The sequence below is a fragment of the Nansenia antarctica genome (genome assembly GCF_963989245.1).
Source record: "Nansenia antarctica genome assembly, chromosome: 1".
Taxonomy (NCBI): Eukaryota; Metazoa; Chordata; class Actinopteri; order Argentiniformes; family Microstomatidae; genus Nansenia; species Nansenia antarctica.
The window spans coordinates 92,538,349-92,564,132 of NC_137674.1; the positions used below are offsets into that span (position 1 = coordinate 92,538,349).

At 41.2% G+C, this 25,784-nt stretch overlaps 1 pseudogene across 1 annotated transcript; it reads left to right on the forward strand.

Annotated features, from left to right (window-relative positions):
* The first annotated feature begins 19,270 nt into the window (after window positions 1-19,270).
* On the forward strand, window positions 19,271-25,180 carry LOC308154165 (tetraspanin-16-like; annotated as a pseudogene). The gene is made up of 8 exons: window positions 19,271-19,339; window positions 19,690-19,887; window positions 20,033-20,107; window positions 20,217-20,324; window positions 20,455-20,608; window positions 20,773-20,856; window positions 23,466-23,824; window positions 25,147-25,180. The product of its transcript is annotated as a tetraspanin-16-like (transcript).
* The last annotated feature ends 604 nt before the right edge of the window (window positions 25,181-25,784 follow it).

Consider the following 25,784-nt stretch of genomic DNA (forward strand, 5'->3'; position numbering starts at 1 on the left):
TGTGTAGACTACATAAATCTTCACTTGTGTGATCGTATAGTGGTCTCCATTTAACAATAACAACAAGAAATCATGAACATCAAAATGCATGGAAAAACAGCGCACTTGGGATACGCATGCGCACCACGTGTAGCAATGGCTGCAACCTGACTGTTGGCTAGCTGCGAGCGTGGTGCAAACTCGTGAGGTGGAAAATCCAACCTCCTCATAGAATAGTCTACTAACAGAACAACAGACATACAATAACACAAAAATAATAATATTACCTGTCGAAAAATATGTACAGTGCATCAACTTCAACTTCATCAACGGAACGTGCAGGGTCATTGGTCTAATTTCTAAAATGATATTACACACGAACAGTCACATTAGCGTCATCAATGCTAACAACAGAAAACTCATTTTACCAATGCTATGATATGTTCCAAGTAAAATACTATACATGGGGAAACTCAAAACAGCTATCTTAATCATCAACCATTCAAATAAAACATAGATACATTAATAATCTCTTAAATTATATGCGATCTCAGACCCTGCAGAAAACGTGACCTTACCGTCTCAGTGGTTAACAATGAACTGAGGGAGATCACGTTACGTCCCGTGCAAATGCACTGTCCAGCTATATTTACACAGCATCCGGGTCACGGACACACCCCGGGTATACCACGTCATTAAACCCCTACAGGGTGCAGTTTACAATGGCGCAGTTTATACCTATTTTATTATAAGACCTTATTTATTATAATACCTATTTTAGCTATAATTAAACTTGACCTTTCTACTCCGTTACACTTGACCACTTATAAAACACTTTTCTTTAAATCACACCTCAATTTACATACCATAACCACTTGCGTGTCAATACCTTATTCATTTAACCATCTTAATCAACATTCTACTTCTGCATAGTTTCAAATCTTGTGCTATGACACAATACCTTATTTCTGTACCTTACAGATAAACACAATACTGTATTTCTGTTGACTCAAGCGTGATCTGCAGTTCACCTTATTTCCTGTCAAATACCTCAATATGTCTGTACCTTACAGATAAACATAAATAAAAACCCACGGAATGCCCAATTCCGTTTAATCAATTCTTCTATGAATTAATCAATATCCAGTGTCAGTATATCTCCTCCAGAGTGACCCCTAGCAGCTCTGTCCTTTTATAACGTATTATCCTATATGTGAATTAATGACCTTCATGTACACAGCAGTACTAAAACTTTAATATTTAGTCCAATTTAGTCATTAGCCCCCCCTTCATCAAATTCATCCCCTTTCCTTCATTTAAGGAAAAAAATTACAGGTTTTTCCCTCTAGAACAGCAATTCAGGTTAAAGCACACAATCACACTGTGTTATCTGCCTTACCTGTCTCGCTGAATCTAGGATCCTGTTCGTTAAACGCCAATTGATAGTGGGTGATTGTCAGATGATGGGCGGCAGGCCGAGAATTGTTCATTCCCCTTTAAGTGAATATTTAATAGATTTGCTCAAGTAGACAATTAAGATATAAGTTTATTCCCATACAGCGCTGGGTGTCCTCTCATCACGGCAGGCAGAGAGAAGAGACACACCGAATGACATTTTACCGTGGCCCTTATATCCTAGATTTCCGCTGACACAGGAAACAGCTGTACCTTACCACTAAAGTTAGATGTGGCGTTCGCCTCTCTTCCATACCATAACGGGTTGGTCGTTATGGCAACTAAGTTACTTGACTCTGGTCAGCTGACCTATTGACATCAGTTCCCATACATGTCTCCATCCTGTGTCCCTGTCGTACCACCTTGCTGACCACTGCAAGTAGGGTTGCCACCCGTACCTTGAAATACGGAATCGTTCCTTATTTGACAGTTAAAAGATGAGTTCCGTTTTGAACCAATACGGAACGCTGTTTGTTCCGTATTTTCAATCCACCCGCATTGCGTGATTCCTCCAATATATCTTACTGCAGCGCTGGGCAATATCAGTGTTTCCTCTATATGCATTGATTCGTGGCGGCCCGCACTGCAATCGAGACTGAATCGCTCAACAGGCGCGCGGCGCGAGGCGACGCACTTGCAAAACAGTTTTGTGATTGGTCCGAATTTAGCAGGACATTTGGATTTCAGGAAATCGCCCGTCCCTTTAATCTTTTCTATCGCACACGGCGGCCTGTCAGACGTGAAACAGCGTGCTTCTGGAGAGCAGCACTCCCGTAATGCCAGGATCCAGATGAACCAAGCTGCAGTGACACAGTATTTCGTACCACAGGCATCTCCTGAAGCAGATAAGGTAATGATCGATTTTGAATCCATTCTACCATGTGTGACGGTTGTTGTTGTTGTTGTTGTTGTTAGTAGTCGATGTGGGCAGAATCGTCCCTAGTGTGTGTCACGTGATGCAAGACGGGGTGGTTGTCATAGCAACGATCAACATAGTGTACAAGTACTGATCGATGTATCATCAATATAAATATAGTGCACAAAATTAAAATAATAAAATAAACAACTCTGATGTTATATATATATATATATTATTATTATGTTATGTGCTCGACTCATCTGGAAAATTGCATTTTCAATACTAATGGATTAACAGGATACAGACAAATGCTCAGAGAAAAATATATTTAAAAAAATGTATTAATATGTTTTTCTCACATTAAAAATGTTAAAAATTTCTGTGGTTTCACTGTTTGGAAACAGAAACTGGTGTGACTTTCATAACTGTGTCCAAACAACACTACAATTAATACTGTTGAATTTCATTAACAATTTGTCATCCTTTCCCCCCTCTAGGTTACAGCAGCGGAATTGACGCATGTGTACCACACGGTTAAGCACAACCTCAGCTACAATAGTGCTGACTGTGGACACAAACTCAATCAAACGATTCTGCATGATTCCAAAATCGTAAAGAAAATGTCTCTAGGGAGAACAAAGGCAGAAGCAATGGTCAAAGACATCCTTGCGCCGAAGGCAGTGGGTGAAGTTCTTAATGTCTTGACATCAGGACCCCTCCCATTCTCCATCCAGACGGATGCATCAAATAAGGGGAACAGGAAGATGTTTCCCCTTGCTGTACAATTCTTTCAGCCAGAAACTGGGGTCACCAACAGAATGCTTGACTTCATAGAAAATGCAGATGAGTCAGCCGCTGGGATTATATATTCCATACAACAATCACTTGATAAATTTGGCTTATCATTAGATCAAGTGACAGCATATAGTGCAAACAATACTAATGTAAATTATGGAATCCACAACTCGGTCTTCACAAACCTGAAGAAAAAGCAAAAGGATCTGCTGCAAGGGAACTGTCATGCCCACATTATGCACAACACAGTGAAACATGCTCTGGACCAGCTCACTGTAGATGTCGAAAACATTGTGCTGAAGGTCTATGGGCACTTCTCCGTATCAGCCAAACGAAGAGAATCCCTCAAAGAGTTTTGTGAATTTTGTGATGTGGAATTCAGGGAGATTCTACGACATGTCACAACAAGGTGTCTCTCCCTCAATCCAGCCATCACCCGGCTTATGCAAACATGGACTGCTCTCAAGTCTTACTTCATCAGCCTGGGGGATGAGTGTCCCAGACAGATCAGAGATTTGTTAAATCTCAGTGAAGACTCAACTGGGGAAGACCCTGACATTGTGGAGGTTTACCTCCTGTTCTGCAACAATATCCTCTCCCTCTTTGAGGAAGTTGTTAAGAAGCTGGAAAGCAATTCAACCACCTGTGTTGAGTTATATTCCATCATGGATAACTTCAAGCAAAAACTCACACAAACTCACACGACCATTTCTATGGCTACTTAACCAAAGTGAAGCTGCAGCGTCTCCTTCCACATGATGCAAACAAGGCAAGGGCAGATTTCACTGCGTTTCTTAACACAGCAATCTCTTGATGAGAAATGGTTTAACTTTTCAGAGAACAACTGGTTGTTCTCCCTGCAATCTCTCTCTCTGCACCATGGAATGGCTACCTTCAGTGATATTGAGAGGATCACTGGTAAAATCAACCTCATCCATAAAGTCAATATGGATGAACTATATGATGAATGCACCACAGCAAATGCCACTTTGAAGGGGCTCAGGGAGGGTGCAGAAGATGAGTGGAAGTCCAAAGCTGTGGCTACCAGGTGGGTGGCTATCTTTCAAGCAGCTGACCTGCCTAACATGCTGTCCGTCATCAGCCACATCCTGAGCGTCCCAGCAGCCACTGGATATGTGGAAAGGATCTTTTCCAGAATGACCAGCAAATGGAGTGACTGCAGGAACAGGTGCTCTGTGGAGCTCATGAGGAGTGAGCTGCTGATCACTCTCAACTTTGAGCTGTCCTGTTCAGAGTTTTACTCCATTGTTTTGAAAGACAAACAGCTGCTCAGTGCTGCAAGGAGTGATCAGAAGTACATTCGGAAAAATAAATACACACAGTGAGGAAGAGAGAGAGAGGTGTTAACTGTTTTCACAGGAAAAATAAGTAACACAATGAGGAGAAGAGAGAGAGCTCAACTGCTAAACCCTGTCTACTGCTGCACAGGATTGAATGATGACTGTTGAATGTTTTGTAGTTTTATAGTTTCATAAATTATTATTTGCACAACCATTGTTGCACTATATTTGAAAGTGGCAAAGCTTTGTTTAATTGTAAGTTATTGAGTTAAGTTATGGTGCATATACTGTATGCTAATGCTTTTTGTTTAATACATTTTGTATTAAGATACGTTCAGTCAGTGTTAATAAAGCACTTGAAACTTTAAGTATGAATCTAAATGCTTTATTGAAACGATGTTTAACTTATGATTTACTAGCACTGGGCCCCCCCCCCCCCCCCGCCCTTGGGCCCGTGGTGGTCGTGGTCCCGAGGAGCGGGGCCCCTACTGCGAGGGGTGTCCCTTATTTCTCTGACTGAAAGGTGGCAACCCTAACTGCAAGGCTCCAATGTCCTTAGAGTTAAACTGGTCCCGTGGTCTCTAAATCTGGCCCAGGTCCAATTACACAGATACAGAGAGAGAGGTTGGCTCACTCTCAACAGTTAGATGTCACAACTTGCTGATAATCACTAATGATAAAGTATTTAGGGTTTACCTAAGCACAATGTAAAAACACATCCTATCAGAGACTGAAAGTCTTGAAACAAACAAATGAACAAAAAAACAAGCATTTGAATACCTGTTTTAATGTTGCCAAAATAAAACCTCTTCACAAAAAAAAAAAAAAAAAAACGAGACTGAGGAACAGGAACATTGCTGAGCTGAACAAGGCTCAGTCCGCTCGGACATTTAAATCAGCCGGTGAGATTATACCAAACCAGATTAAAAGAACGAGACTGAGGAACAGGAACATTGCTGAGCTGAACAAGGCTCAGTCCGCTCGGACATTTAAATCAGCCGGTGATCACTACCGCATGCAGAGGAAGGTTCTCTACAGGGTCAAGTAGAGAAGGCATTGGAGGACCTGTCACTCATGGGCTCCCTGCGGTACCTCAGGTCACTAGAGATGGTAGAGGAGGAGGAGAGAGATGGTAGAGGAGGAGGAGAGAGATGGTAGAGGAGGAGGAGAGAGATGTCAGTGCCGCTCTTTATTTTTATGCAGAGGGACGCATCCATGCTGCCCTCCAACAGTAAGTATAGCAATGTTCATCATTTAAATGACTACTGATGGACTGAGACAGTAAGCTTGGGGAAATGATAAAGAAAAAACCAGCAGGGAGGAGGAGCTACAGCTGCAGCTGGCCCTGGCCATGAGAGGCCGCCGAACAGGAGGAGAGGCTACAAATGGCTCTGGAGGAGAGTAAGAAGGCTGATGGAACCCCCCTGGTGTGGTGACTGTGTGAGGTGAGAAACTTGGCCTTCGTCTGGGGCTTCATTTGGTGGAGCAGTCACAGACGGGGGGGTGGGCTCCAGAAGGGAGGAAGGCTCCAGAGGTCTTGTGTATGCACATGAATGTGTGCGTGTGTGTGTGTGTGTGTGCGTGTGTATGTGTGTGTATGTGTGTGTGTCTGTCTGTGTGTGTGTGTGTGCTAGATGTGTGTATTGTTATTGCATATATCGATATATCGTAAAGACAGCAAATTGCCTTATGATGACATACTATCTATATCATATACTATATGATAGAACACAAACATAAATGGTTGAAAGGATTTCAACACATCCATGCTATTTAATGTAACAGCAATGTCAGAAAGATTCCCCAGATTAGAGAGGGATAACAGTCTCACTCTGGTCAAAGTGATTGCACCAGGTAGGGTCTTGGTTCGTTGGTCAGTGTATCTCTTGGTCATTCATTCATTGTGAGAGACCACATTTCCAGTATAAATGTGTCTCCCAATCAGTCTGATTAAGAACACCTGTGCTGACCTACAATGCAATGGTTGATCTTGTTTATGGGACTATATTCTGTGGCGGAAGGATATGTATTCTGAAACGATTAATGATTGTAAATAAATGAATTTACATTTATGTTACAAATGTGTATTTTTTATATTATATGGTGGCTGTTGTAGAAAAGCAATTGACCATCGGAGACAACAATAAATCCAGTGGCATGGATGATGTCTCTTATGAGTCTCTCAAAGCTACGCAGCCTGATGTATTAACATCTATCTTTAATACCTGTTTGGAAAATAAAAGAGTGCCCGACTCATGGAAAGGTGCTCTTGTTCATAGAATACCCAAAAAGGACAATATCCCGGACAATCCATCAACCTGGAGAGACATTTCACTTCTTCCTACCATTTATAAGGTGTTCATGAAATGCATTCTTGCACGGGTTTTACCATGGCTTGTTGATGAAAACATCTTATCTTCTAAGCAGAAGGCCTATGTTAACCGTCAGGGCATGAATGAGCATGTGTTTTGTCTCAAGACAGGTATCGATGATTTTAAGCATGGGTCAAGTACATTTTATACTGTGTTTCTTGATTTTCGTGATGCATTCGGCACTTTAGCACATAATGTCATGTTAAGAGCTTTGAAAGACATACATCTACCCAAGGTTTTTTATGACATTGTTAAAGATGTGTACTCCGGTTCATTCATTCAGGTAATCTGTGGTAAACAGCTCACAGATCCAATACCTCTCCAAATTGGTATCAAGACAGGCTGTCCATGGAGTGCAGTCAATTTTGTACTCGCCATAAATCACTGGTTAAAGTGGCTTTGTAACTGTGCTCCCCCAAATATCATTTCCCCTAACCCTGTCCAGGGGTATGCAGATGATGTGGTCATAGCCTCCAGGCAGGAGGAAGTTATCAACACCATGCTCTCCAGAACTGACTCCTTTTTGGACTGGTCTGGATTAGAGGTGAAATATTCCAAATGTGCAGTGTTTTATGAAAGACGGAGCGGGGGAAACCGTTGGTACCGATCTAAATCAGATACCACACCTGTATTCAAAATCAATAACCAGCCACTCAGAGCTTATTCATTGCATGAAACATACACATATCTGGGTCATAAATTCAAAGTGGCAGGAGAGTGGAAAGATCAAGTTGCAGACATCATTTCTGAGTACTCCACCAGGCTTGATTTGATAGATGCATCACCCCTGCCACTCATCATGAAACTAGAAGCAGTCAGACAAATAGCTCTGGTCAAGGTTCAGCATCTGTTTTCTAATGTACACATTCCACGCAAGTCTCTACGTGAAATGAACGATAAGACCGTACTTTTGTTTAGAAAATGGACTGGACTGAACACTCATACCACACGTGACATCATATTCCACAGCAAACAGGAGGGCGGACTCGGAGTTCCTAACTTTGAGTGGACTTATTTTGCCACCAGACTCAGCCATCTCCTGAACATGCTGAACAGTGACGACCAGTGTGTGAGGGAGATGGCTAGAGCCTCACTGTTCTTGGACTTACGGAGACGCAAGGTCCCCATGGCGCATCCATCAGAGTCTAGTTTCCTGGGATTTAAGAGGAAAGCCAGTGGAAAGTTGGACACTCACTCCCCTGGATTCGGAGTGTGGTCTGACTGGCCTGACCTCAACGATCTCTGCGGCTGGAACAACGTGGCCCTGGAGTGGGTGGGGTCAAACTCAGTGGCGGTGGCTGTCTCTGAGGGGATCATCACTGACCCCAGCATCTCAGTGAGGGCAACCATTAACATCTGTGGGACAGATCATCTTCTCCCACCAGTTAATACCCGGGGACACCTTATGATGGCGCTACGACAAAGACAACGACAGCATTGGACTGAACTGAAATTGCAAGGGAAGCTGGCATGTCTCCCTGCTGCTGATCACTCTGTCTCTCACGCAGTGTTCAAAAGCGTAACTCTTGACGAGTGTATTGTCACCTTCACTCTAAAAGCTAGGCTGCAGGTTTTACCAACAAAGCTAAACCTTTCCATCTGGCTTCCTGACAGTCATAGCCCACACTGCATACATCACAGTCACCAGCAGATAACTGAAACCATGCCCCACATCTTAAATGGTTGTCATGCGTATAAAGGGCTCTACATATGTAGGCATGATCGAATTGTGGATCTGATTTCAGAGGGTGTCTTTTCCATATTCAGGCCTGCCGCAACGCTGTACAAGCACTCCACTGTAAAGCCCCACATGTTCAGTTTGTGTAGCGACGAAGAGTCAGTAGGAGTGTTCTCCAATATTTCAGCAAACACCCCTGATGTTGTAATTGTCAACGAAAACCACAGAGAGGTGCTTATTTTAGAAGTTGGCTGCACCTTTGACCATAGCCTAGAGGAAGCCTTTTTAACCAAAATCTTAAAATACCAACAGCTGGAGCAGGCCATATCACAACTGGGCTACAGATGTCAACTTTTAGTTTTTATATTTGGCAGCCTGGGCCATGTTCATAAGTCTGTTGTTAGAGGCCTTCATATGGCTGGTCTTCCTAAGAGAAGGGCCAAACAGTTAGCAAAATACTGCTCAATATCCGCTATTATTGGTAGCCGCTCAATATGGAGAAGGCGGTGCTTCCTGTACCCATGAGCGGGATACTGTCTGTCTTTTAGTATTGATCAACCCACTGGTCTTGTGCGAATAACATCCTGTGTGTGGCAGAACTGGTTGTTGGCTCAGCATTACTGTAACAAATTGTTTCCAGGATGTCAAAATGCACTGTTAGTATTTGTCCTTTAGAATTGTACTTTGTATGTGGACATAAATAAAGCATTTAAAATGTGCTAGATGTGTGTATTGTTATTGCATATATCGATATATCGTAAAGACAGCAAATTGCCTTATGATGACATACTATCTATATCATATACTATATGATAGAACACAAACATAAATGGTTGAAAGGATTTCAACACATCCATGCTATTTAATGTAACAGCAATGTCAGACAGATTCCCCAGATTAGAGAGGGATAACAGTCTCACTCTGGTCAAAGTGATTGCACCAGGTAGGGTCTTGGTTCGTTGGTCAGTGTATCTCTTGGTCATTCATTCATTTTGAGAGACCGCATTTCCAGTATAAATGCATCTCCCAATCAGTCTGATTAAGAACACCTGTGCTGACCTACAATGCAATGGTTGATCTTGTTTATGGGACTATATTCTGTGGCGGAAGGATATGTATTCTGAAACGATTAACGATTGTAAATAAATGAATTTACATTTATGTTACAAATGTGTATTTTTTATATTATATGGTGGCTGTTGTAGAAAAGCAATTGACCATCGGAGACAACAATAAATCCAGTGGCATGGATGATGTCTCTTATGAGTCTCTCAAAGCTACGCAGCCTGATGTATTAACATCTATCTTTAATACCTGTTTGGAAAATAAAAGAGTGCCCGACTCATGGAAAGGTGCTCTTGTTCATAGAATACCCAAAAAGGACAATATCCCGGACAATCCATCAACCTGGAGAGACATTTCACTTCTTCCTACCATTTATAAGGTGTTCATGAAATGCATTCTTGCACGGGTTTTACCATGGCTTGTTGATGAAAACATCTTATCTTCTAAGCAGAAGGCCTATGTTAACCGTCAGGGCATGAATGAGCATGTGTTTTGTCTCAAGACAGGTATCGATGATTTTAAGCATGGGTCAAGTACATTTTATACTGTGTTTCTTGATTTTCGTGATGCATTCGGCACTTTAGCACATAATGTCATGTTAAGAGCTTTGAAAGACATACATCTACCCAAGGTTTTTTATGACATTGTTAAAGATGTGTACTCCGGTTCATTCATTCAGGTAATCTGTGGTAAACAGCTCACAGATCCAATACCTCTACAAATTGGTATCAAGACAGGCTGTCCATGGAGTGCAGTCAATTTTGTACTCGCCATAAATCACTGGTTAAAGTGGCTTTGTAACTGTGCTCCCCCAAATATCATTTCCCCTAACCCTGTCCAGGGGTATGCAGATGATGTGGTCATAGCCTCCAGGCAGGAGGAAGTTATCAACACCATGCTCTCCAGAACTGACTCCTTTTTGGACTGGTCTGGATTAGAGGTGAAATATTCCAAATGTGCAGTGTTTTATGAAAGACGGAGCGGGGGTAACCGTTGGTACCGATCTAAATCAGATACCACACCTGTATTCAAAATCAATAACCAGCCACTCAGAGCTTATTCATTGCATGAAACATACACATATCTGGGTCATAAATTCAAAGTGGCAGGAGAGTGGAAAGATCAAGTTGCAGACATCATTTCTGAGTACTCCACCAGGCTTGATTTGATAGATGCATCACCCCTGCCACTCATCATGAAACTAGAAGCAGTCAGACAAATAGCTCTGGTCAAGGTTCAGCATCTGTTTTCTAATGTACACATTCCACGCAAGTCTCTACGTGAAATGAACGATAAGACCGTACTTTTGTTTAGAAAATGGACTGGACTGAACACTCATACCACACGTGACATCATATTCCACAGCAAACAGGAGGGCGGACTCGGAGTTCCTAACTTTGAGTGGACTTATTTTGCCACCAGACTCAGCCATCTCCTGAACATGCTGAACAGTGACGACCAGTGTGTGAGGGAGATGGCTAGAGCCTCACTGTTCTTGAACAGTAATTCAGAGGAGACGGCAACCCTCGCTCGCCATAGACTGTATCCCTACTCGTCTCTCCTGAGCTCGGTTGTAACGTGAACCGTGGAATACGGGATATGTTAGATGCTTTACAGTAATTCCCCAAATGACCAGAATAGGAAGTTAGATTTGTCGCTGGTCGCTTTTGACTAATTAAGTCGCCAAGGGGCTCTGGAAGTTGGCAACACTGGGAGTGCGTTCTTTAAACTTCCTTGGGTACGTTAATGAAAGGTGCTGATTGGCCGAAAAGGAATTGCTCTTTCTTAAGGACCCGGATTATGGCCAGAGATATGTGCCACTAGAATCTGAATTTGAATTACTGACTTAAAATGTCCTAAAAATACAACAAAATCTAAGTTAGAGTGATTACAGTGTGTTTTATTGGCATAAAAAATAAAAATAAAAAATAATAATCGTGACATGACATTTTCTAATCGTCCCACCCCTACTTTCAGGTCCGGTGCACCTTGGACCAGGATAACGGTTCTGGCACCACTGGAGCGGGACTACAGGACGTGTGGCATGTTTACCTGTCTGGGGCGAGCATCACAGAGGCCACCTGTGCTGCTGAGGGTCAGAAGGAGGAGGAGGAGAAGGACCCAAGACTGGCACGGGAATGGCGTCTGGTCATTCACCCCAGTGGCTCGATGGAGTTTACAATGGTTTGAACAGAACACTATACCGTACATACATGTAGGCTCTCAGAAAATACCATCATATGGTACACACGTGACTCCTTCAACAACTGGAAATGTTCTGTGTCTCTGTTATGTTTGTGTTACCTTTGTCCAACGGAGACCTGTTGTATTATGACAATTCATGCACTGTAAACTGTTCTGAGGTCACGAAAAGTTATGTGTCGTCTTGTGTGCTATCTGTATATGTATATACATTTTTGTACTTGTGAATAAATCTTTGACAGCATCTATTTTCGTCTTGATTTTCGTTATGCATCGCTTGTGTGATCCTGTCATGAACTCACTTTAGCCTCCCGCTGTGCTGTCATGTTACCCACAGAAATAACACGTTGACGAGCATCGTTGCAATATTCATGCAGTGCTATTTATGAACTAGATGATATAACAACCTCACATGGTGGTGATGTTGTGTAGTGTCTCACCTTGTCTCACATTCGCATTACACCATAATAGCTAAAAAAACAAAGTCAATTCACATTTTTTCCAATCATATTTAAACCTCACTTCCATTTTTGTTGCTCAGACCATCACATCACTGAAGCACACAGCCTACAAATCAACAAGCTTTGATAATAATTGCCATCCTCAAAAAAAGATTATGTGTTCTGTCTGTGACACAATTGTGTGATTCAATCGCTGTTGTTGTTTCAATAAACTTTTTAATGGCCTATGGGTGTCATTATCAAAATAGTTAGCAGTCATCACCATCAATCACCTGCATTATAGTTATGATGATTGTACCCCACTGGAAAACACATTGGAAAACCCCCATTGGAAACTGCACTTCTGTACCCCAGTAGAGAGGTGTGGCCACTGTGGAACGTCACTCTAATGATCTATGTGTGAACTCATGTGCCTCGCCTGGCATCATGGCATTGGATAAGTCTTATCTCCAGCCCATGCCCTGTTGTCTTATCTGTCCTACATGCTGTGACCTCACATTCTCATACTCAACTCATATGACAAAGCCATGTCACCTCCTGTCCACCCGCTTGCTGTGTGCAGGGGCTTCCATTTGAAACAATGAGAGCGGCAGTAACAGAATTGCGGTTCATTTGGCATCTGACATCTTTTTGTTCTCACCTGAAAGGACCCCAACAATGAGTGTTTAGTACACAGTTTAATGAAATAAAAGTTTTTTTTTTTTTAAACATCCATACAAAATACACTAATATATCGACATCATAATATGCATGATATTGACACTTTTTTACCTTTAATGAAACAGGAATTGGCCTATACACTGAGGGTCAGAAAATAGAGATTATCACCACAGTGGTAACGTAAAGAAAGACCTGAGAAAGTATTTACGACATAATGTTGAAATAACTTCAAAAGCAAATGGGTTCAATAGAGACAAATAGAATATATCTAAATAAATGTACATGAACCTCTAAATAAATGTTATAAAAAATGTACATGATTGATGCTTTTAACCAAACTAATTCAGCAAATGGACAGTAAAGCATTTTAAACTGATTATTAGGCCGTCTTTGTTATGCAAGACCGATTATGGTTACAATGTTCTAAACCTGGTGTTTTCAAACTGAGGGGACTGTGTTCCATATCTTCTAGGCACAATAACGATAACAACACCACCTCATTTCTCTCTAAACATCTACAGTAGGCCACAGCACATTGAATGTACTGTAAATATGTTATTCTGGTAATTTACTGAAAACTGCATCCCACATTTGATATTGCATATTTTACCTGTGGAGGTAGTAGAAGTCACATGTGTTTGATACTATTCCTTATTCCATTCCATGCATTACAATGAGCCCATCTTCCGATTTCTACCTCCACCAGCCTCCACTGTACCGTAGACCTTCAATATTATGTCATACATCACATTATTTCAGTGTCCATTTCACTGTTCTGCAGATTATATCAGATCATCAGACAAGGTCTATCACATTATACAACGGCTGTCGCTATCAGGAAATATAATGTTAAAAAAAATTGGAGGATGACATGAGAACATAAACAAGATTACTGAAGCATTGTAAATGTTATAATGTTTTTTAAAAATAAATGTGTATTTATCTAGCTTCCGTGTTTTGTTTTCATGTACATTTACTTAACCTGAAATAGAAATAGATGACTGAACGAGGAAAAACAGTAAAGATCTTTGCAAGCAGAGGTAATGTCCTTGCTAAACCAGTATAGATTTACAAGCTCTCAAAACTTGCGAACTTTTAAATAAACGTCTCAGCCAATCAGAACAAGAAGAACTTATAGGCAACCTGTTGCTGTGGGAAACCGACTACCTGATGCTAGCTAAAGAGTTAGCCAGGCCTGTTAACAGTAGTTAAATTGTCCGAGTTTTAGACTTGAATGCTGGTGTTAAACGTAAGAATGACTAATTACAATATATTATGCTATGGCCTTTTTTCTCGTGAAATATGTTTTCATGTTTGCTATCTAGCTCGTTAGCTAATAACTAGAGCTAGTAGCCATGTTGGGCCACATTAGGAATATTAAGTTCGCCTCTAACTAGCTTGTTCGTAAGGTATGAGAAGTACCTGTTAAACTACAGTAGTATCTGATCATTCAGACAGATAGATAAATAGTTAGATAATCAGTTATTAGAGGCATAACAATCTGATACGATGCCCCTTTCCCCCTTTGATTATCTCAGGTTGATGAGAAGTAGCTAACACTCTGCTAGCTAGCACACTGACCGGCTGAAATGGCGACACCTGACAACCTGTATAAGTGGATGCGGTATTTGATGTTGCTTCTGTGTGGGATACTTTATGTAAGTATTTCTACCCCCCTTAGTACCCTATAAGCATTTATAAAGCATGTATTAGCAATAAAGCAACACTTGAAATGACATGATATTTTTTTTGATGAATTAGCCTTCAATTTGCTCTTTGTCCTCCTCACAAATCTCAGATACATGAAATTCATGAATAGTCATAATATAAATGTACAACAGAATTGTAATATAAAGTGTAATTATAATATAATATAAACCTATTGCACTCCATCACTACATTTGAAATGTAATGAAATCAGAATCATAATTCATCAGTCGAAAACAACTCAAATGTTAAAATTATGTTCAAGAAAGGTTAAGACCCAATATCCTCCCCCTGCCTTTCAGGTAAGTGGGCTTCTCCTCCTGGGTCTTGGTGCGTGGATTAGATATGGAGCAGCTACCTTTGGGGGTGTGCTGGGCCCCTACTCTGCCCAGCTTGTCTCCATCAGCATGGGCATGAGCGCTGTGTTGAGCAGCGCAAGTCTCATCGGCTGCTTTGGGGCCTGGAAAGAGAACCGTTTCTTCATCATACTGGTGAGAGAGAGACAATAGTCTGCTGTCTTTATTCCAAGTCGCCAGACAATGATTGTGTTGCCTATTGCTCAGTTCTATTCTCCTTTTACTGATCCTGCGAGCTCCAGTGGAGACCACTTTTACTTCAATTATATTTTCTCAACAGTTCTTCTTCACCATGACAATGCCTTTTGTTGCTGAACTAGTGGGGACCATTTTTGTCTTTGTTTACAGGGATCTGGTAAGACAAATTCATTGTTTAACAGCATTGGAATCATAAAGTTATTGTATGATGTGGATGCACTATAAATAAATGCCTTCAAACAATCAGCGATGCGTTTTTGTCTCAGGTTAGCTTAGTGGTGCACAACGCAAGCAGGAAGTCCCTGTTGACTGGGTATAGGGGCCCAGCAGCAACAGACCCTATCTCTACAGCGTGGAACACAGTCATGATCAAAGTAAGATGGGAACATTTTAGAAAATGCATGATTATGTGGTTCCGTTATGAGATTATTATATTTGATACATTAGATAGTTATCAATTCACATGTATTAGATTTCTTTCTCTGTGTTTTTTAATCACTTCAGTTCAGTGACTGCTCCTGGTGTTTCTGGACACCTCTCGGAAATGAGAAAGACGTCAAATTCGTCTTTAAAGTTTTTTTTTTTTTTTTTTTTGATTTTCGTTTTTGTAGCTAACATTCAACTCGAAGATGTGAAGTACCCACTCGTTATTTTTCCGAACAGTTTTACGTTCATTAAATAAGTGTAATCTATAACACAATGACTTCGTTTCTTGTTGTTTGATGGGGATTCATTATCTTTGATGGGGATTTTCTGTGCTTAGTGATTTCCGGTGTAGCAACTTTCAAATACTCATGTCGTCTTCAATTTGTTTCCGATTTCAATGTATGATGCATCATTTGAAAGCTTACAATCTGTAGTTTAAGCACATGTAAAAGACTGAAAAATGATTTCGCCTACAGGTAGCCCTTTTCATTGGGCTGTGTCACAAATGCTGTGGCTTTGAGAACTTGACCATGGATTTGACAACTTCTCAGTAGTAGAAGTCACATGTGTTTGATACTATTCCTTATTCCATTCCATGCATTACAATGAGCCCATCTTCCGATTTCTACCTCCACCAGCCTCCACTGTACCGTAGACCTTCAATATTATGTCATACATCACATTATTTCAGTGTCCATTTCACTGTTCTGCAGATTATATCAGATCATCAGACAAGGTCTATCACATTATACAACGGCTGTCGCTATCAGGAAATATAATGTAAAAAAAAATTGGAGGATGAGATGAGAACATAAACAAGATTACTGATGCATTGTAAATGTTATAATGTTTTTTTTAAATAAATGTGTATTTATCTAGCTTACGTGTTTTGTTTTCATGTACATTTACTTAACCTGAAATAGAAATAGATGACTGAACGAGGAAAAACAGTAAAGATCTTTGCAAGCAGAGGTAATGTCCTTGCTAAACCAGTATAGATTTACAAGCTCTCAAAACTTGCGAACTTTTAAATAAACGTCTCAGCCAATCAGAACAAGAAGAACTTATAGGCAACCTGTTGCTGTGGGAAACCGACTACCTGATGCTAGCTAAAGAGTTAGCCAGGCCTGTTAACAGTAGTTAAATTGTCCGAGTTTTAGACTTGAATGCTGGTGTTAAACGTAAGAATGACTAATTACAATATATTATGCTATGGCCTTTTTTCTCGTGAAATATGTTTTCATGTTTGCTATCTAGCTCGTTAGCTAATAACTAGAGCTAGTAGCCATGTTGGGCCACATTAGGAATATTAAGTTCGCCTCTAACTAGCTTGTTCGTAAGGTATGAGAACACAAGGTACTAGAAGTACCTGTTAAACTACAGTAGTATCTGATCATTCAGACAGATAGATAAATAGTTAGATAATCAGTTATTAGAGGCATAACAATCTGATACGATGCCCCTTTCCCCCTTTGATTATCTCAGGTTGATGAGAAGTAGCTAACACTCTGCTAGCTAGCACACTGACCGGCTGAAATGGCGACACCTGACAACCTGTATAAGTGGATGCGGTATTTGATGTTGCTTCTGTGTGGGATACTTTATGTAAGTATTTCTACCCCCCTTAGTACCCTATAAGCATTTATAAAGCATGTATTAGCAATAAAGCAACACTTGAAATGACATGATATTTTTTTGATGAATTAGCCTTCAATTTGCTCTTTGTCCTCCTCACAAATCTCAGATACATGAAATTCATGAATAGTCATAATATAAATGTACAACAGAATTGTAATATAAAGTGTAATTATAATATAATATAAACCTATTGCACTCCATCACTACATTTGAAATGTAATGAAATCAGAATCATAATTCATCAGTCGAAAACAACTCAAATGTTAAAATTATGTTCAAGAAAGGTTAAGACCCAATATCCTCCCCCTGCCTTTCAGGTAAGTGGGCTTCTCCTCCTGGGTCTTGGTGCGTGGATTAGATATGGAGCAGCTACCTTTGGGGCTGTGCTGGGCCCCTACTCTGCCCAGCTCGTCTCCATCAGCTATATCAGCATGGGCATGAGCGCTGTGTTGAGCAGCGCAAGTCTCATCGGCTGCTTTGGGGCCTGGAAAGAGAACCGTTTCTTCATCATACTGGTGAGAGAGAGACAATAGTCTGCTGTCTTTATTCCAAGTCGCCAGACAATGATTGTGTTGCCTATTGCTCAGTTCTATTCTCCTTTTACTGATCCTGCGAGCTCCAGTGGAGACCACTTTTACTTCAATTATATTTTCTCAACAGTTCTTCTTCACCATGACAATGCCTTTTGTTGCTGAACTAGTGGGGACCATTTTTGTCTTTGTTTACAGGGATCTGGTAAGACAAATTCATTGTTTAACAGCATTGGAATCATAAAGTTATTGTATGATGTGGATGCACTATAAATAAATGCCTTCAAATAATCAGCGATGCGTTTTTGTCTCAGGTTAGCTTAGTGGTGCACAACGCAAGCAGGAAGTCCCTGTTGACTGGGTATAGGGGCCCAGCAGCAACAGACCCTATCTCTACAGCGTGGAACACAGTCATGATCAAAGTAAGATGGGAACATTTTAGAAAATGCATGATTATGTGGTTCCGTTATGAGATGATTATATTTGATACATTAGATAGTTATCAATTCACATGTATTAGATTTCTTTCTCTGTGTTTTTTAATCACTTCAGTTCAAATGCTGTGGCTTTGAGAACTTGACCATGGATTTGACAACTTCTCAGTAGTAGAAGTCACATGTGTTTGATACTATTCCTTATTCCATTCCATGCATTACAATGAGCCCATCTTCCGATTTCTACCTTCACCAGCCTCCACTGTACCGTAGACCTTCAATATTATGTCATACATCACATTATTTCAGTGTCCATTTCACTGTTCTGCAGATTATATCAGATCATCAGACAAGGTCTATCACATTATACAACGGCTGTCGCTATCAGGAAATATAATGTAAAAAAAAATTGGAGGATGAGATGAGAACATAAACAAGATTACTGATGCATTGTAAATGTTATAATGTTTTTTAAAAATAAATGTGTATTTATCTAGCTTACGTGTTTTGTTTTCATGTACATTTACTTAACCTGAAATAGAAATAGATGACTGAACGAGGAAAAACAGTAAAGATCTTTGCAAGCAGAGGTAATGTCCTTGCTAAACCAGTATAGATTTACAAGCTCTCAAAACTTGCGAACTTTTAAATAAACGTCTCAGCCAATCAGAACAAGAAGAACTTATAGGCAACCTGTTGCTGTGGGAAACCGACTACCTGATGCTAGCTAAAGAGTTAGCCAGGCCTGTTAACAGTAGTTAAATTGTCCGAGTTTTAGACTTGAATGCTGGTGTTAAACGTAAGAATGACTAATTACAATATATTATGCTATGGCCTTTTTTCTCGTGAAATATGTTTTCATGTTTGCTATCTAGCTCGTTAGCTAATAACTAGAGCTAGTAGCCATGTTGGGCCACATTAGGAATATTAAGTTCGCCTCTAACTAGCTTGTTCGTAAGGTATGAGAACACGAGGTACTAGAAGTACCTGTTAAACTACAGTAGTATCTGATCATTCAGACAGATAGATAAATAGTTAGATAATCAGTTATTAGAGGCATAACAATCTGATACGATGCCCCTTTCCCCCTTTGATTATCTCAGGTTGATGAGAAGTAGCTAACACTCTGCTAACTAGCACACTGACTGGCTGAAATGGCGACACCTGACAACCTGTATAAGTGGATGCGGTATTTGATGTTGCTTCTGTGTGGGATACTTTATGTAAGTATTTCTACCCCCCTTAGTACCCTATAAGCATTTATAAAGCATGTATTAGCAATAAAGCAACACTTGAAATGACATGATATTTTTTGGATGAATTAGCCTTCAATTTGCTCTTTGTCCTCCTCACAAATCTCAGATACATGAAATTCATGAATAGTCATAATATAAATGTACAACAGAATTGTAATATAAAGTGTAATTATAATATAATATAAACCTATTGCACTCCATCACTACATTTGAAATGTAATGAAATCAGAATCATAATTCATCAGTCGAAAACAACTCAAATGTTAAAATTATGTTCAAGAAAGGTTAAGACCCAATATCCTCCCCCTGCCTTTCAGGTAAGTGGGCTTCTCCTCCTGGGTCTTGGTGCGTGGAGTAGATATGGAGCAGCTACCTTTGGGGGTGTGCTGGGCCCCTACTCTGCCCAGCTTGTCTACATCAGCTATATCAGCATGGGCATGAGCGCTGTGTTGAGCAGCGCAAGTCTCATCCGCTGCTTTGGGGCCTGGAAAGAGAACCGTTTCTTCATCATACTGGTGAGAGAGAGACAATAGTCTGCTGTCTTTATTCCAAGTCGCCAGACAATGATTGTGTTGCCTATTGCTCAGTTCTATTCTCCTTTTACTGATCCTGCGAGCTCCAGTGGAGACCACTTTTACTTCAATTATATTTTCTCAACAGTTCTTCTTCACCATGACAATGCCTTTTGTTGCTGAACTAGTGGGGACCATTTTTGTCTTTGTTTACAGGGATCTGGTAAGACAAATTCATTGTTTAACAGCATTGGAATCATAAAGTTATTGTATGATGTGGATGCACTATAAATAAATGCCTTCAAATAATCAGCGATGCGTTTTTGTCTCAGGTTAGCTTAGTGGTGCACAACGCAAGCAGGAAGTCCCTGTTGACTGGGTATAGGGGCCCAGCAGCAACAGACCCTATCTCTACAGCGTGGAACACAGTCATGATCAAAGTAAGATGGGAACATTTTAGAAAATGCATGATTATGTGGTTCCGTTATGAGATGATTATATTTGATACATTAGATAGTTATCAATTCACATGTATTAGATTTCTTTCTCTGTGTTTTTTAATCACTTCAGTTCAAATGCTGTGGCTTTGAGAACTTGACCATGGATTTCAAGGACTGTGTTCAGCAAAACCACAGGGTTGAAATACCCAAAGACATGCTGTGTGAACAAGACCCTCGCAGCCTGTGCCGGAATTACAGTTGTTACTAATCTGATCCAACCACAGGTACTGAGTTCTAAGGCGTTGTTACACTGTGTGTGTGTGTGTGTGTGTGTGTGTGTGTGTGTGTGTGCGTGTGTGTGTGTTCGTGTGTGTGTGTGCGCGTGCGCGTGTGTGTGCGCGCGTGTGTGTGTCTGGGTCTAAAAATGCCCCCTCTGTTTTCTCCCCAGAGCTGCTTCAGCGAGGTCATTGCAGTGATCGAAGAGCAGTGTGTCATCCTGGGCTCAGCAGCCAGCGTCATATGTGTCATGGAGGTACAGTACTGTCGGCTGCGAACTACACTGCACTTTCATGGTGGAACTTTCCTCTAGATTAGGGTAACCTAAACACCTATAGGCCTGCACCTATTGTGCTACTTTTTGGGGGGTTACATTTTATCAGCTGCACTAGAGGATTTGAAAGATGAAAGACACAATGCAAATATATAATTATTTGTTTGCTAATAATGGATTTATTCATTTATTTGTGTAGATCAGACATGATCAATTCTTTTCGACTTAAAAAAAAAAAAGAAATGAACTTTTTAATTGTTATTATATTGCACTTTTTATTGTTGTATGAAGATGTGCTATACAAATAAATGTGCCATTGCCTTTGCCTATACTATACGTTCATTCATTGTTTGCTTCTCTCCCCCCTCTATTGTTTGTAGTTGGCATCAATGATCCTTGCCATGGTTCTGTTCTTTAAGCTGGAGATGAGAGGCATCATTACTAGAAGAAGCAGCTTCGGAACCTAGGCCAGAGGATGCCACCACCAACCCAGACACACACAGACAATAAAGGTCTGCTAAACAATGACAGTTAATGTTTTTCTTGGAAATATTCTTGTTATATGGATTCTTTTAAAAGTTATATTAAATGTTCAATGGATGAAAAAGAAAGAGTATGTATTTTTTTTATTTTATGTTTGATACCTGCACTTCATCTTCTCAGGTTAAGTTTACGTTGCTCATAAATATGACATTAGCGCCCCCATGTGGAATTATGTGGTTACTGAGATGTGGAGAGTGCTGGACATTGCAGTCAGGTTTTGACTTCAGGTCTAACTACCCTCAATTCATATTCATTTGAGATTGTGGTAATTCCTTGCAATTGCTGCAGTTGCACGAAATAAAAGATTGACAAGTGAACTGAATGTAAGGTTAACCTTCATTTGAACTATTGTTCACTAGGTGTCAGACTTTTGCACATCCATGAAGTCTGAGACAGGTATTGCACACTGTGTGGATGGCCAAGAATCCTTGTGAAGTAACAGATCAGCAGTTGAAAATCTAGATAATAATAATACTAACTTTTTATTTGTATAGTGCTTTTCCTGCAAACGTTGCAGCTCAAAGCTGCAGCCAGCCTGGCACCACACATTCTTAAAATAAATAAAGCTTAATTGTACTTAAAACAATATTTCGTATGTGTTTTTTGCGAGAGTTCTTTACATCAAACTTTATACAGCTGTGTGCCAATCAATCAGGGGGGTGGCACCTGGGGTGGCCAATCAGATTTCAGGGGTGGCCTGGGGTAGCACGTGACCTGGACACGCCCCTGCATCCTGCACTGCCATTCAACTGGACTACGCGGGAAATTACGTCATTGAGATAGTAATGGCCGATATTTTGACCAACGTGTTTAGTACATTCGTTCCACAGACGGGGACGGGGATGTTGAAGGCTTTCAAAATGTCGCCATCATCATCTTCATGCAGTACGTTGGTGGTCGGGGAGAGAAGCGTCAACCGCTCCCTACTGCTCCTCGCCGCGGTGACGGCTGCCTCTGAGTTGGGCCTCAAAGTGTTCTTTTTCACCAAGACTCCAATTCTAAGCCTTCCAAGCGCTCTTCACCACTACATGTACAACTTCAGCCGAGAACATTTAAAGGTAATTCTATCAACAGCAACACTGACTGACAACAGCCAGATAAACTGTCAACACTTCTTTGTCTCAGACTGTCAAAGTAATTGATGCCAAGATGGTAATTTCTAATGGAGATGAGGATGAGTGTGCTTTACCCTGAATAATTTAAATTGGGTCGTGTCATGACAACTGTTACACTACAGCAACTGACTCAACATTCCTTCTGTTATGTACAGTAGGCTACAAGTGAAAATGGTCTGTTCTGTTGAGATGAGATGGGGACTTTGGCCTATCTCTTCTCACTGTCCAGTGTCTCCAGGTGGAACTCCCCTGTCTCAGTCACAGAGATGGTTTGCTTATCAGAGCAGAACATGATGGGCCCGCAGCCAAACTGAACTCTCTCCTGTCCTGAAATCAGAGGGAGAAAATGTATAGTAGCCTATTTCTCAGGCCTCAAAAGCAAATGGTTGAGTTATTAACTCTATAGCCTAGGTGACAGCACTGAACAGCATGGAAGGTCAAATATGCTACACTTCCTAGACCCTAGTAGCCTAGTTCACCCGGCCCATCCTCAAGCAAAGTCGTCAATCAGATCCAATAAACAAACGCTATGACAGTCAGGGCATAATGGTTGAGAAACTGTAAACCCAGTCACTGAGACACTTCTGACTCACCTTTTGCGTTTTGAATTATGGTAAATATTAAATGGACTCACTGCACTTATATAGCGCCTTATTCCAAAGCGCTTTACAATGGCCTTTCATTCACCCATTCCAACACCAATGGCGGCAAGCTGCCATGCAAGACGTCTGCAGCAATTTGGGGTCAGTGTCTTGCTCAAGGATACCCAAGACTGGCGTCTGGTCATTCACAACACGTGGCCAGCCGTGGATCGAACTGCCAAACCGCCGACCTTGCGATCATTAGACACTGGCTCTACCTCCTGAGCCACAGCCGCCCTACAATTATATTTGAAAGCAGCTTGTTTTAAACCTTCTATTGTTTTCTTTTCAGAAAATCCAGTTTGTGTACCCCAGGACCATGGAGGAGTTGCTTCAGGAGGTGGCCCGTCAGCAAGAGTCCTCCGCGGTGTCCGCTGTGCCTCCATCCCTGCTCATAGTGGATGGACTCGAGGGCTACCTGCGCAGCGGGGCTGGGCTGACCAGTCGCTTCCAGCAGTGGGAGCAGTTCTCTGCTGGGTTTCTCTCTGGCCTGCTCTATGACACGGCTGCATTCCTCACCCAGAGTCTGGAGCAGAAGGCCACAGAAGGCCTGGCCCCCTGTCGGGTCATCGCCTCCTTTCAGTCCGAGTGGGAAGGACTCCCAGGAGGGGAACCCTCAGCACCAGACCCTATCCTCTCAGTGCTGGACCGGTACTTAAGGTTGCTGCCTGTATTAATTGGTGACAAAGTGCAAAATCCAGATGATGATGTGTGGCAGTTAACTCTCCAGCTTAAAGATATTGTTGATATTGTTTGTGCGCAAAATATTTCATTGTCACAGGTAGCCTATCTTGACATTATAATCCAAGAATATTTGTAATCTAGAAAATATTTATTTCCTGAGAGTACACTAAAACCGAAACACCATTTCTTGCGGCACTATCCAGCACTGATTTTGAAGTTTGGCCCCTTAATCAGGGTATGGACGATGCGTTTTGAAAGCAAGCACTGCTACTTTAAGAGATGTGCCAGGCATTTGAAACATTTTAAGAACATCTGCCTAACTTTATCTGAAAGACATTATGATGTTTCAGGCATATCTGTCAGCTGGGCCAGGATGCAGTCGGCTTCTGCAAGTCAAAGACAGTTGTACTTTTTACTCCAGCCTTTATAATGATGCAATTAAACATGTGGTGAGAGAGTTTGGCTTTTCAGAAAACAATACTACAGTTTCCACTGACATACAGTATAAAGGTACATCATATAAAAGGGGGCATTTCCTAGTGTCAAAAAATGATGAGTCCATGGAGTTTGGAGAACTTGTCATTATTTTAATTCAAAATGATGCAGCTGTGTATTTTGTGATGGATGTACATGAAGCTGTTTATCATTCTGAATACCATCTGTACTCTGTAACAAAACAGAGTACAAGGTTACAATGTCTTAACATTAACAATTTGGTAGATTTTTATCCGTTGCCATCATACATTGTTGACGGACACCAAGTCATTCCGCTGAAACACAGTGTGCTGTCAAAATAAACATGATCTTGGCCACTGCAATGGAGAAACCATGCTAAAATGCACTCGTATGCTTAGTAAAATGATAATACTATTTGAAATATACACTAAGAAAATGACAGCAGTTTATTACTTTGGCTTTCACTCCTCCTTGATTCCAGAAATGGCCGACTTGGAGAAACCATTTCTACGTAGCGCCATCACTGAGGTCTTGCCTGACCTTCCAGAGATGCAGAAAGATATTCTAGAAGAGACCCTGGAGTCCCTTGGGGTGCAGACATATGACGACTTTCAGTTTATTCAGGAAGCCGACTTGCTCTCAGCATTGAGGCCAATTCAAGCCCGAAAAGTCCTTGCTGCTTGGAAAGTGAGAGGTAAGTATTGCAGTACAGCACACTACTAGTGTCCAAAGTAGCCTGCATAAAAGATCATTCAGAAAAATATAGAAACATTCATATTGTATTCCTGATGCACACCTGTTCCTCTTTTTTGTGTGTCTGTTTGTTTTTGCAGGCCAGACTCTGGAAACCAGCAGCTCATCTGTTGATGCCTCGCCAAGACCTTCCGCATCCTTTCTGTCTCCTTCACCCAGAAGTTCACCCTCAACCTCTCCCAACAGCTGCCGAAGCCCTGGTGATATGGACTGGGTGGATACCTTTATGATACCATGGGACAAGTTCCCAGAGGAACTGATGCAAGCACTGGACAGAGGAAAACGACCAAGTCCACGACTGAGAAGGGAAATGGTCCGCATTGTAGTTGGTGAAATGATGAAGAAAAAAGGTTCTGCAAACAAAATGAGCTCAACTGAAGTTGCCAAAAAGATGGTGGCAAAATATCCCCAATCTCTGCAAGACGTGATCGGTCGAGATGTGATCGGGCCAGGGTACCACTCTCTAGTCAAGCAGTTTCTAAACAGGATCGAGAATATGAAGCGATCTTCAATCCAAAAAATAAGGAAACGAAAGCATCACATTGGTGACTCAGATGACACAGACGAAATCCCTCCAGAAAAGAGAGCAGCAATCCAGGACACCTATGGGTGCATTAACTGGCAGTTGAAGTTCCTTCCCCGTGGAGAGACACAAGAGAGCCAGCAGGCAAAGAAAGAAAAACTGAAGATGATGTCTCAGCAAACCTCTGCTAATCCA